We start from the raw sequence: 12,084 nt of genomic DNA, 5'->3' as shown, positions 1-12,084 counted from the left end.
AGGGGAGGCCTGGCGCCTGGAGGATGACTGCACACATCCCCCCTGCGACCCCCAGCTCGGCACGGCCGTGCAGGACGCTCCCTTCAGCTGCTTCCGCACCTGCTCCTTCTACACGAGGAAGAGCCCGTCTGTGGATAAGCAACCGCATGGGTGCCCTCAGCTACGCCCCGCACCCCGCTGAGAGCGAGGCCGGGCGCGTCAAAGCCAAGCTCGGGCGGCAGTTTGTGAGTATGAGGCTGTGCAGCCCCACTGCCTTCACACACACACACACAAACACGCAGCTTCCTAACAGCACCCACAGGGCACAGCTCTCTTGATGTGCAACGTAACCTAAACAGCAGAAAAAGAGGCTTTTCCAGCTTGGTGGAGGAGCTGGAGGCAGCAGGTTGAGTTTGGTTGTGCTGCGGCAGAGTCCTGCCTGGCCTGGGGAGTGCCTGGCTGCCCACATCCCACCGGGCTGTGCTGGCGCTGACTGGCTCTTACCCAGCTGAGTGATGCCTGGGATCAGTGCCTTGCCTCCGAGTACTGCTCTCTAAGGTAGCAACCAAGTAGGAACTGAGTTTTCCTGTCCTTGTCCCCACGTATATGAGCAACTGAGTCTTTTCAAGGGTTCAAGCAGATTGGCTCAGTGAGGGGCAGGGGTGAGCAATGAGACCTTGGGGCAGCTCAGCCCTTTTTTGTCCCTTCAGGGCGTCTCGGTTGCAGGATGGGAGGGCCACGTCAGGCGTGTGCCACAGCTACAGGATACTGATCAATGTTCAGTGGGCTTTGCTTCTCCTCTTTCCCAGAGGCACCTGATACGGGGATACACGTGGCTTTCCTCCTGCTGCGTTACTGGCCTCGGCCTTGTAATGAGGGCTCCGGTGTCCTGCTGCTGAAAAGAGCTCGGTGTTGGTTATAAATGGTAACTAGACTACTCCTCTGACTTTAATGGTGGTATATATCTGAAAGTTACAGAATTTGGTTGATAATTCGAGTGCTTTATTGAATGTACTTTGTGTACACAGTATAAAAATACATATTTCTCGTCTAAGAATTGGAATATTCTTCTGAATGTATGAAAGGTAACTTTCTGAAACTAAAAGGATTTGACTGATAATTCGAGGACATGTTTGAATTTACTGTGTGTACACAATACAACATACAGAATTTGTGCCTGACAACTAGAGTACTCCTTTGAATTTAATGCAGGTATATATCTGAAAGTTATAGAATTTTCTGATACTTGGAGAGCTTGGTGGAATATAATTTGTGCACTCAGTATAAACATACGGAATTCTCGTCCAAGGCTTGGAGTATTCTTCTGAATTTATGACAGGTAGCTTTCTTAAAGTGATAGGATTTGACTGATAATTGGAAGACTTGATTGATTTTACAGTGTACACAAATTTACACATACAGAATTTGTGCTTGATAACTAGACTACTCCTCTGAATTTAATGCTGGTATATATCTGAAAGTTACAGAATTTTGGCTGATAACTTGAGGACTTGGTGGAATGTATTTTGTGCACACAGTATAAAAGATACAGAATTGTTTTCAGATAATTGGAGTATTCTTCTGAATTTATGACAGGTAGCTTTCTGAAACTGAAAGGATTTGACTGATAATTGGAAGCTTTGATTCATTTTATAGTGTGCTGAGATTTACACATAAAGAATTTTTCCCTGATAACTAGACTACTCTTCTGAATTTAATGCTTGTATACATCTTAAATTTGCAGAATTTGGCTGATAATTCGAGGTCTTGGTGGAAAATAGTCTGTGTACACAGTAGAAATAGATAGAATTCTTTCTAGAGAATTGGAGTATTCTTCTGAATTTATGACAGGTAGGTTTCTGAAAGTGAAATGATTTGACTGATAATTGGAAGCCCTGATTGATTTTACAGTTTGCACAGATTTAGACATACAGAATTTGTGCCTGATAACTAGACTACTCACGTGAATTTTTTGCTGGTATATATCTGAAAGTAAAAGAATTTGGCTTGTAATTGGAGGGCTTGGTGGAATGTACTTTGTGCACAGAGTAGAAAGATACAGAATTATCACTTGAGAATTGGAGTATTCTTCTGAATTTATTACAGGTAGCGTTTTGAAACTGAAAGGATGTGACTGATAATTGGAAGACTTGATTGATTTTACAGTGTGCAGAGATTTAGACATACGGAATTTGTGCCTGATAAGTAGACTACTCCTCTGAATTTAATGCTTGTATGTATCTGAAAGTTACAGAATTTTGGCTGGTAATTGGATGGCCTGGTGGAATGTACTTTGTGCACACAGTATAAAAGATAGAGAATTCTTTCCAGAGAATTACAGTATTCTTTTGAATTTATGACAGGTAGCTTTCTGAATCTGAAAGGATTTGACCGATAATTGGAGGACATGGTTGAATTTATTGTGTGTACACAATACAACATACAGAATTTGTGCCTGACAACTAGAGTACTCCTCTGAATTTAATGCTGGTATATATCTGAACGTTGCAGAATTTGGCTGATAATTTGAGTACTTTGTGGAATGTACTTTGTGCACACAGTATAAAGATACAGAATTTATTCCAGAGAGTTACAGTATTCTTCTGAATTTATTACAGGTGGCTTTCTGAAACTGAAAGGATTTGACTGGTAATTGGAAGACTTGATTGATTTTACCGTGTGCACAGATTTATATATACAGAATTTGTGCCTGATAAGTAGACTATTCCTCTGAATTTAATGCAGGTATATATCTGGAAGTTAAAGAATTTTTTGATTATTGGAGGTCTTGGTGGAATGTACTTTGTGCACACAGTATAAATATACAGAATTCTTTCCAGAGAATTGGAGTATTCTTCTGAATTTATGACAGGTAGGTTTCTGAAACTGAAAGGATTTGACTGATAATTGGAAGACTTGATTGATTTTACAGTTTGCACAGATTTAGACATACGGAATTTGTGCCTGATAAGTAGACTACTCCTCTGAATTTAATGCAGGTATATATCTGAAAGTTAAAGAATTTTTTGATTATTGGAGGTCTTGGTGGAATGTACTTTGTGCACACAGTATAAATATACATAATTCTTTCCAGAGAATTGGAGTATTCTTCTGAATGTATGAAAGGTAACTTTCTGAAACTAAAAGGATTTGACTGATAATTCGAGGACATGTTTGAATTTACTGTGTGTACACAATACAACATACAGAATTTGTGCCTGACAACTAGAGTACTCCTTTGAATTTAATGCAGGTATATATCTGAAAGTTATAGAATTTTGGCTGGTAATTGGATGGCCTGGTGGAATGTACTTTGTGCACACAGTATAAAAGATAGAGAATTCTTTCCAGAGAATTACAGTATTCTTTTGAATTTATGACAGGTAGCTTTCTGAATCTGAAAGGATTTGACCGATAATTGGAGGACATGGTTGAATTTATTGTGTGTACACAATACAACATACAGAATTTGTGCCTGACAACTAGAGTACTCCTCTGAATTTAATGCTGGTATATATCTGAACGTTGCAGAATTTGGCTGATAATTTGAGTACTTTGTGGAATGTACTTTGTGCACACAGTATAAAGATACAGAATTTATTCCAGAGAGTTACAGTATTCTTCTGAATTTATTACAGGTGGCTTTCTGAAACTGAAAGGATTTGACTGATAATTGGAAGCTTTGATTGATTTTACCGTGTGCACAGATTTATATATACAGAATTTGTGCCTGATAAGTAGACTACTCCTCTGAATTTAATGCTGGTATATATCTGAAAGTTAAGAATTTTTTGATTATTGGAGGTCTTGGTGGACTGTGCTTTGTGCACATAGTATAAAGATATAGAATTCATTCCAGAGAATTACAGTATTCTTCTGAATTTATGACAGGTAGCTTTCTGAAACGGAAAGGATTTGACTGATAATTCGAGGACATGTTTGAATTTACTGTGTGTACACAATACAACATACAGAATTTGTGCCTGACAACTAGAGTACTCCTTTGAATTTAATGCTGGTATATATCTGAACGTTGCAGAATTTGGCTGATAATTTGAGTACTTTGTGGAATGTACTTTGTGCACACAGTATAAAGATACAGAATTTATTCCAGAGAGTTACAGTATTCTTCTGAATTTATTACAGGTGGCTATCTGAAACTGAAAGGATTTGACTGATAATTGGAAGCTTTGATTGATTTTACCGTGTGCACAGATTTATATATACAGAATTTGTGCCTGATAAGTAGACTACTCCTCTGAATTTAATGCTGGTATATATCTGAAAGTTAAGAATTTTTTGATTATTGGAGGTCTTGGTGGACTGTGCTTTGTGCACATAGTATAAAGATATAGAATTCATTCCAGAGAATTACAGTATTCTTCTGAATTTATGACAGGTAGCTTTCTGAAACGGAAAGGATTTGACTGATAATTCGAGGACATGTTTGAATTTACTGTGTGTACACAATACAACATACAGAATTTGTGCCTGACAACTAGAGTACTCCTTTGAATTTAATGCAGGTATATATCTGAAAGTTATAGAATTTTCTGAGAATTGGAGAGCTTGGTGGAATATAATTTGTGCACACAGTATAAAAATACGGAATTCTCGTCCAAGGCTTGGAGTATTCTTCTGAATTTATTACAGGTAGCTTTCTTAAAGTGATAGGATTTGACTGATAATTGGAAGACTTGATTGGTTTTACAGTGTGCACACAATAAAACATACGGAATTTGTACGTGATAACTAGACTACTTTTGTGAATTTAATGCTGGTATATATCTGAAAGTCACAGGATTTGGCTGGTAATTGGATGGCCTGGTGGAATGTACTTTGTGCACACAGTATAAAAGATAGAGAATTCTTTCCAGAGAATTGGAGTATTCTTCTGAATTTATGACAGGTAGCTTTCTGAAACTGAAGGGATTGACTGATGATTGGAAGACTTGATTGATTTTACAGTGTACACAAATTTACACATACAGAATTTGTGCTTGATAACTAGACTACTCCTCTGAATTTAATGCTGGTATATATCTGAAAGTTAAAGAATTTTGGCTAATAACTTGAGGACTTGGTGGAATGTATTTTGTGCACACAGTATAAAAGATACAGAATTGTTTTCAGAGAATTGGAGTATTCTTCTGAATTTATTATAGGTAGCTTTCTGAAACTGAAAGGATTTGACTGATAATTGGAAGCTTTGATTCATTTTATAGTGTGCTGAGATTTACACATAAAGAATTTTTGCCTGATAACTAGACTACTCTTCTGAATTTAATGCTTGTATACATCTTAAATTTGCAGAATTTGGCTGATAATTCGAGGTCTTGGTGGAAAATAGTCTGTGTACACAGTAGAAATATACAGAATTCTTTCCAGAGAATTGGAGTATTCTTCTGAATTTATGACAGGTAGGTTTCTGAAAGTGAAATGATTTGACAGATAATTGGAAGCGTTGATTGATTTTACAGTTTGCACAGATTTAGACATACAGAATTTGTGCCTGATAAGTAGACTACTCCTCTGAATTTAATGCTTGTATGTATCTGAAAGTTACAGAATTTTGGCTGGTAATTGGATGGCCTGGTGGAATGTACTTTGTGCACACAGTATAAAAGATAGAGAATTCTTTCCAGAGAATTACAGTATTCTTTTGAATTTATGACAGGTAGCTTTCTGAATCTGAAAGGATTTGACCGATAATTGGAGGACATGGTTGAATTTATTGTGTGTACACAATACAACATACAGAATTTGTGCCTGACAACTAGAGTACTCCTCTGAATTTAATGCTGGTATATATCTGAACGTTGCAGAATTTGGCTGATAATTTGAGTACTTTGTGGAATGTACTTTGTGCACACAGTATAAAGATACAGAATTTATTCCAGAGAGTTACAGTATTCTTCTGAATTTATGACAGGTAGGTTTCTGAAACTGAAAGGATTTGACTGATAATTGGAAGCCTTGATTGATTTTACAGTTTGCACAGATTTAGACATACGGAATTTGTGCCTGATAAGTAGACTACTCCTCTGAATTTAATGCAGGTATATATCTGAAAGTTAAAGAATTTTTTGATTATTGGAGGTCTTGGTGGAATGTACTTTGTGCACACAGTATAAATATACAGAATTCTTTCCAGAGAATTGGAGTATTCTTCTGAATTTATTACAGGTAGCGTTTTGAAACTGAAAGGATTTGACTGATAATTGGAAGACTTGATTGATTTTACAGTGTGCAGAGATTTAGACATACGGAATTTGTGCCTGATAAGTAGACTACTCCTCTGAATTTAATGCTTGTATGTATCTGAAAGTTACAGAATTTTGGCTGGTAATTGGATGGCCTGGTGGAATGTACTTTGTGCACACAGTATAAAAGATAGAGAATTCTTTCCAGAGAATTGGAGTTTTCTTCTGAATTTATGACAGGTGGCTTTCTGAAACTGAAGGGATTGACTGATAATTGGAAGACTTGATTGATTTTACAGTGTACACAAATTTACACATACAGAATTTGTGCTTGATAACTAGACTACTCCTCTGAATATAATGCTGGTATATATCTGAATGTTACAGAATTTGACTGATAATTGGAGGGCTTGGTGGAATATATTTTATGCACACAGCACTCGGCGCTGCCACCCAGTGGCGGAAATCGAGATCGCAGCCCGGGAGCCGCACGGCGCTGCCACCCAGTGGCGGAAAACGAGATCGCAGCCCGGTAGCCGCGCGGCGCTGCCACCCAGTGGCGGAAAACGAGATCGCAGCCCGGGAGCCGCTCGGCGGTGCCACCCAGTGGCGGAAAACGAGATTGCAGCCCGGGACGCTCGGCGCTGCCACCCAGTGGCGGAAATCGAGATTGCAGCCCGGTAGCCGCGCGGCGCTGCCACCCAGTGGCGAGAAACGAGATGGCAGGCTTTAATCTGCGTTTCATCTGTTTGTTGTGCCTTTCTCTTCTACCTTTTCCCTACCGATTTTCTACCGGTTTTCTGCCTTTCTTCTGTATTTCTCCTGCCTTACTTCTTGCTTCCTGCCACGTTTTAGTGCCGTTGCTCAGCCTTTGAACTGCCGTTTTTCCTGTCGTTTCAAAATTCGTTTCCAACGTTTTCTGTCTCTCTTCTGATATTTTTTTCCGCCGTTCTCCTGCCTCTCTTCTGTCCTCCCTCTGCCTTCTCTCAGCCTTTTCTCTGTGCGTTTTCTGCTTTTTTCCCGCGGTTTTCTATATTTTCCTGCCACTTTTCTGCCTTTCTTCGCCAATTTCTTCTCCCTGACCGCTCCCTCGCTTCCGCCTTTAATTTCCCTTGCTTCTGGGCTTTTTTTCTGCTTTTTTACTGCCGCTTCTTTGGGTTTTTTCTGCTTTTTTTCGAATTTTTTCGGCTTTTTTACCTGCCGGCCAATCGGAATCGCGCGTCGCCCGTTCCCGGTTCACGTGGCCGCCCGCGGCCAATCGGAAAGCGGCGTCGCTTCGTCCGCCATCTTGAATTTCTCGGCCAATGGGACTCGCGCGTCGGCGTCGCTTAGCAACGCCCGAGCCAATGGGAACGCCGCGTCTTCTCGCAGCCATCTTGAATTTTTCGGCCAATCGGAATCTCCCGTCGGCGTCGCTTAGCAACGCCCGAGCCAATCGGAAGGCCGCGTCCTCTCGCGGCCATCTTGGATTTTTCGGCCAATCGGAATCGCGCGTCGCCCGTTCCTGCTTCACGTGCCCGCCCGCGGCCAATCGGAAAGCGCCGTCGTTTCGCCGCCATTTTGAATTTCGCGGCCAATCGGAATCGCGCGTCGCCGTTGCCCGGCAACGCCGCCGCCAATCGGAACGTTGCGCTCGCCGCTGCCACCCGGTGGCGAAAAGCCATACCGCAGCTTTTTTTAAGCTCTCTCTCCTGCCGGGTGCCCCGCGCGCCAGCAGCCAATCAGAAAATTCCCGCCGTTTTCGCCGCCATTTTGAACGCCATTTTCTCTTCTCGGCGCGGGGGAGAGGAGACTTTCCCAGCCCGATCTGAACCGCAGCTGGACGCCTGAGAGGTACGGGCGTGTTGCTCCACCGACCGTCCCTCCGCTCGGGCTGGTGTGTGCTGATGGGCTCTGGCTGGTGGGATGCACCTGGCCGTGCTGCTGCCTGCTAGCATGCTCACATCTCCTCTCTTTCCAGAGCGGCAGCCGAAAGCTGATTCTTTCACCTAATTCAGGGACAGAAAAGCTCCTGTCCATTAGCCTGCTCCAAGCCAGGAGCTCTGTTCCACAGAACCAGTTTTTCTACTTTTCTGAGGTCTTTTGTTTTTGTTTTTTTTTTTAAGCTTATTATGTAGTCAGTTAACATCTCGGCAGCAGCTTTTGTTGAGGTTCCCCCCTGAACTGAAGAGGGTCTTCCATAGAGTATTTTGAAGGGACTTAATGTCTCCTTAGTCCTCAGTTTGGTTCTTGTTCGCAACAAGGCTAGAGGTCGTAACAGAGGCCAGGCTAGTCCGGTTTCTCGGCACAATTTTTCAATCTGTAATTTAAGGAAGTGGTTCGTCTTCTTTACCTGGCCCGTTGCTTGGGGTCTTTAGGGAGTGTGCAACTGCCAGTCTATCCCCAGAACCCGACTAATTTGTTGGGTAATTTTGGTCACAAAATGAGGGTCTCTGTCTGAGGATATTACTGCTGGGATCCCAAATCTCGGTATTACTTCATGTAGTAAAGCCTTAGTTACCTCTTTAGCCTTGTTTGTTTGGCAAGGGAATGCTTCTGGCCGTCCTGAAAAGGTATCAGTTAGTACAAGTAGATATTGGAACCCCCTTTTTCTTTCAAGTTCTGAAAAGTCAATTTGCCACCACTGTCCAGGGGAAGTACCCTTCCCAAATCTCACATGGTTGTGTTTCTTGTTTGATGGTTGTGTACAAGTTATAGGCGACAATGCGTTTGCTCAGATACTTACGTAGGGCTTTGACTCCCCAGTGAGACTTTCTATGTTCAACCAGGATTATAACCCAAAAGTAACGTGCTCGGCACCGCTACTGTCACCTGTGCTGGTGTAGCCCAACCGTTGTTCTCTGGTTTTCCCCCTAAATCCTGAATCGATTTCTGGTCGTCTTTTGAATGGTTAGGAATTTGGTTGATTGGGATTTTTCCATCCGGCATCAGAGAGGGTATCTCTGCTGTACCTTTTTCAGCTGCTGTCTTTGCTTCCTGATCTGCCGCCGAATTGGCTACCTCTTGTGCAGCTGTTCCGTTTTGGTGAGCTTTGCAATGCATAATCGCTACTTGCTTTGGTAACTTTAGCCATGCTAAAATATGCACGGTACCGGTACAGCAATTCTGCAAGCAATTATATACCACACACGTTGCCCCCGCTGTCCCAGCGAGGAGCGCCCAAGTTACCGTACCAGCGAACTCGCTAATTCCCCAGGGGCGAGCAGGAGCGCTCCCTCACCCGGGCGCAAGGGGTACTTATACCCCCCTTTACAACTTACAGGGTCTTGGTGATCTCCGCTACTCCCCGTCACAGCGTGAGGTGTCCCATACGCGGCTTATGGACTCATCCCCTATACCCCTGCAGGCTTCCCAGTTTACGTTCCCGGCCCGCTCGCCGGTCGGTCTCTTCCCCTGCAGCGATGGGATGGGGATGGGAGACTCTCTGGAGAAACAGTCTGGTGGCGCACCCAGAATGTCCCACGCCCCGCCCGGTCCAGCAGCCGGGCCGAGAGGGTCTCCTGCCAGGCTCGCCAATTGACGTGCGGAACAAACTCTACAACACGGTCAAAGGGTTATGAACCAGGTATGTATTGCGCCGGTGGGTGTGAGGGAGATAATTCTGCCCAGCTCGTGCACCTTCTTGTATAACAAAGGGCTACGTACAGGGTACAGGTAGGGGTACGCAGAAGTGCCTATTACATATTTATGACCTATCCCCGCTTCGTATTGTGGTGTAAGGCTCCTTCCGGTTTGTACTGGTGCAGCGTCTCCGGTAGATTTCCATGCCACGGAGCAGAAGGCAAGCAATTCTGTTTTCCACGTTCCGAGTCCTTCTTATCTGCAGCTGTCTGCCCTCCAGCTTCTTTGTTTTCAGCATTCGGGGTCTTCAAGGCCTCTACTGGTTCGAATTCCAGTGAGCTGAGGTTTCTTATCATGGTGTTATTTTACAGTGAATCGTGTCTTTCTCAATTTCTGATTTTCCCTTTATTCTGAGTAATAATACTGAATCCTGCAGCAGCGCTCGGAGGTCCTGACTCTGGCCAAGTCTTTGTTACGCTTGACTGTTTTTAACTGATTCCTGCCAGAAAGATGTTGGGAGCTGTGGGTACACGAGGCTGCGCAGGGCGGGAGCAGGGAGTGCTGCCTGGGGCAGGTGGGGGCAAGGAATGGCCAGGGGCTTGTGGCAGGGATGTGCCCTCCAGCTGTGGGGGCTGTAGGGTGCCCACGGAGGGATTTGGGGGAGAAAACAAGGGTCAGAGGAGCCCTTCTCGCTCTCTGCGACTACCTGAAAGGAAGCTGTAGCGAGGTGGGAGTGGGTCTGTCCTCCCCAGTAGCAAGCAATAGAACGAGAGGAGACGGCCGCAAGTTGCACCAGGGGAGGTTCAAGCTGGATCTGAGGAGGAATTTCTTTGCTGACAGGGTTGTCAGGCGTTGGAGCGGCTGCCCAGGGAGGTGCAGGAGTGACCGTCCCTGGAGGGATTTCAGAGCCGGGTGGATGTTGCACCACGGGAAGTGGGCTGGTGGGCGATAGGGCTGGGACACAGGCTGCGCTCGACGAGCTTCAAGCTCTCCTCCAGCTGAAACCGTTCTGTGACTCCGTGCTGCTGGGTGTGGGGTGGGCAGAGGGGGGCTGGGCTGGGCTGTCCACTGGGACCCCCACCAATGGCTGGAGCGGTAGGACGTAGCCCAGGCTGTGGCTCTGACCGGGGTGGTTTGTCCTTCTGCTCCCCAGGGGAGGCCTGGCGCCTGGAGGATGACTGCACACATCCCCCCTGCGACCCCCAGCTCGGCACGGCCGTGCAGGACGCTCCCTTCAGCTGCTTCCGCACCTGCTCCTTCTACACGAGGAAGAGCCCGTCTGTGGATAAGCAACCGCATGGGTGCCCTCAGCTACGCCCCGCACCCCGCTGAGAGCGAGGCCGGGCGCGTCAAAGCCAAGCTCGGGCGGCAGTTTGTGAGTATGAGGCTGTGCAGCCCCACTGCCTTCACACACACACACACAAACACGCAGCTTCCTAACAGCACCCACAGGGCACAGCTCTCTTGATGTGCAACGTAACCTAAACAGCAGAAAAAGAGGCTTTTCCAGCTTGGTGGAGGAGCTGGAGGCAGCAGGTTGAGTTTGGTTGTGCTGCGGCAGAGTCCTGCCTGGCCTGGGGAGTGCCTGGCTGCCCACATCCCACCGGGCTGTGCTGGCGCTGACTGGCTCTTACCCAGCTGAGTGATGCCTGGGATCAGTGCCTTGCCTCCGAGTACTGCTCTCTAAGGTAGCAACCAAGTAGGAACTGAGTTTTCCTGTCCTTGTCCCCACGTATATGAGCAACTGAGTCTTTTCAAGGGTTCAAGCAGATTGGCTCAGTGAGGGGCAGGGGTGAGCAATGAGACCTTGGGGCAGCTCAGCCCTTTTTTGTCCCTTCAGGGCGTCTCGGTTGCAGGATGGGAGGGCCACGTCAGGCGTGTGCCACAGCTACAGGATACTGATCAATGTTCAGTGGGCTTTGCTTCTCCTCTTTCCCAGAGGCACCTGATACGGGGATACACGTGGCTTTCCTCCTGCTGCGTTACTGGCCTCGGCCTTGTAATGAGGGCTCCGGTGTCCTGCTGCTGAAAAGAGCTCGGTGTTGGTTATAAATGGTAACTAGACTACTCCTCTGACTTTAATGGTGGTATATATCTGAAAGTTACAGAATTTGGTTGATAATTCGAGTGCTTTATTGAATGTACTTTGTGTACACAGTATAAAAATACATATTTCTCGTCTAAGAATTGGAATATTCTTCTGAATGTATGAAAGGTAACTTTCTGAAACTAAAAGGATTTGACTGATAATTCGAGGACATGTTTGAATTTACTGTGTGTACACAATACAACATACAGAATTTGTGCCTGACAACTAGAGTACTCCTTTGAATTTAATGCA

The sequence above is a fragment of the Colius striatus genome, chromosome 4 (assembly GCF_028858725.1).
Source record: "Colius striatus isolate bColStr4 chromosome 4, bColStr4.1.hap1, whole genome shotgun sequence".
NCBI lineage: Eukaryota > Metazoa > Chordata > Aves > Coliiformes > Coliidae > Colius > Colius striatus.
The sequence above is the reverse complement of the archived record's forward strand: the minus strand, read 5'-3'. Positions refer to the sequence as shown.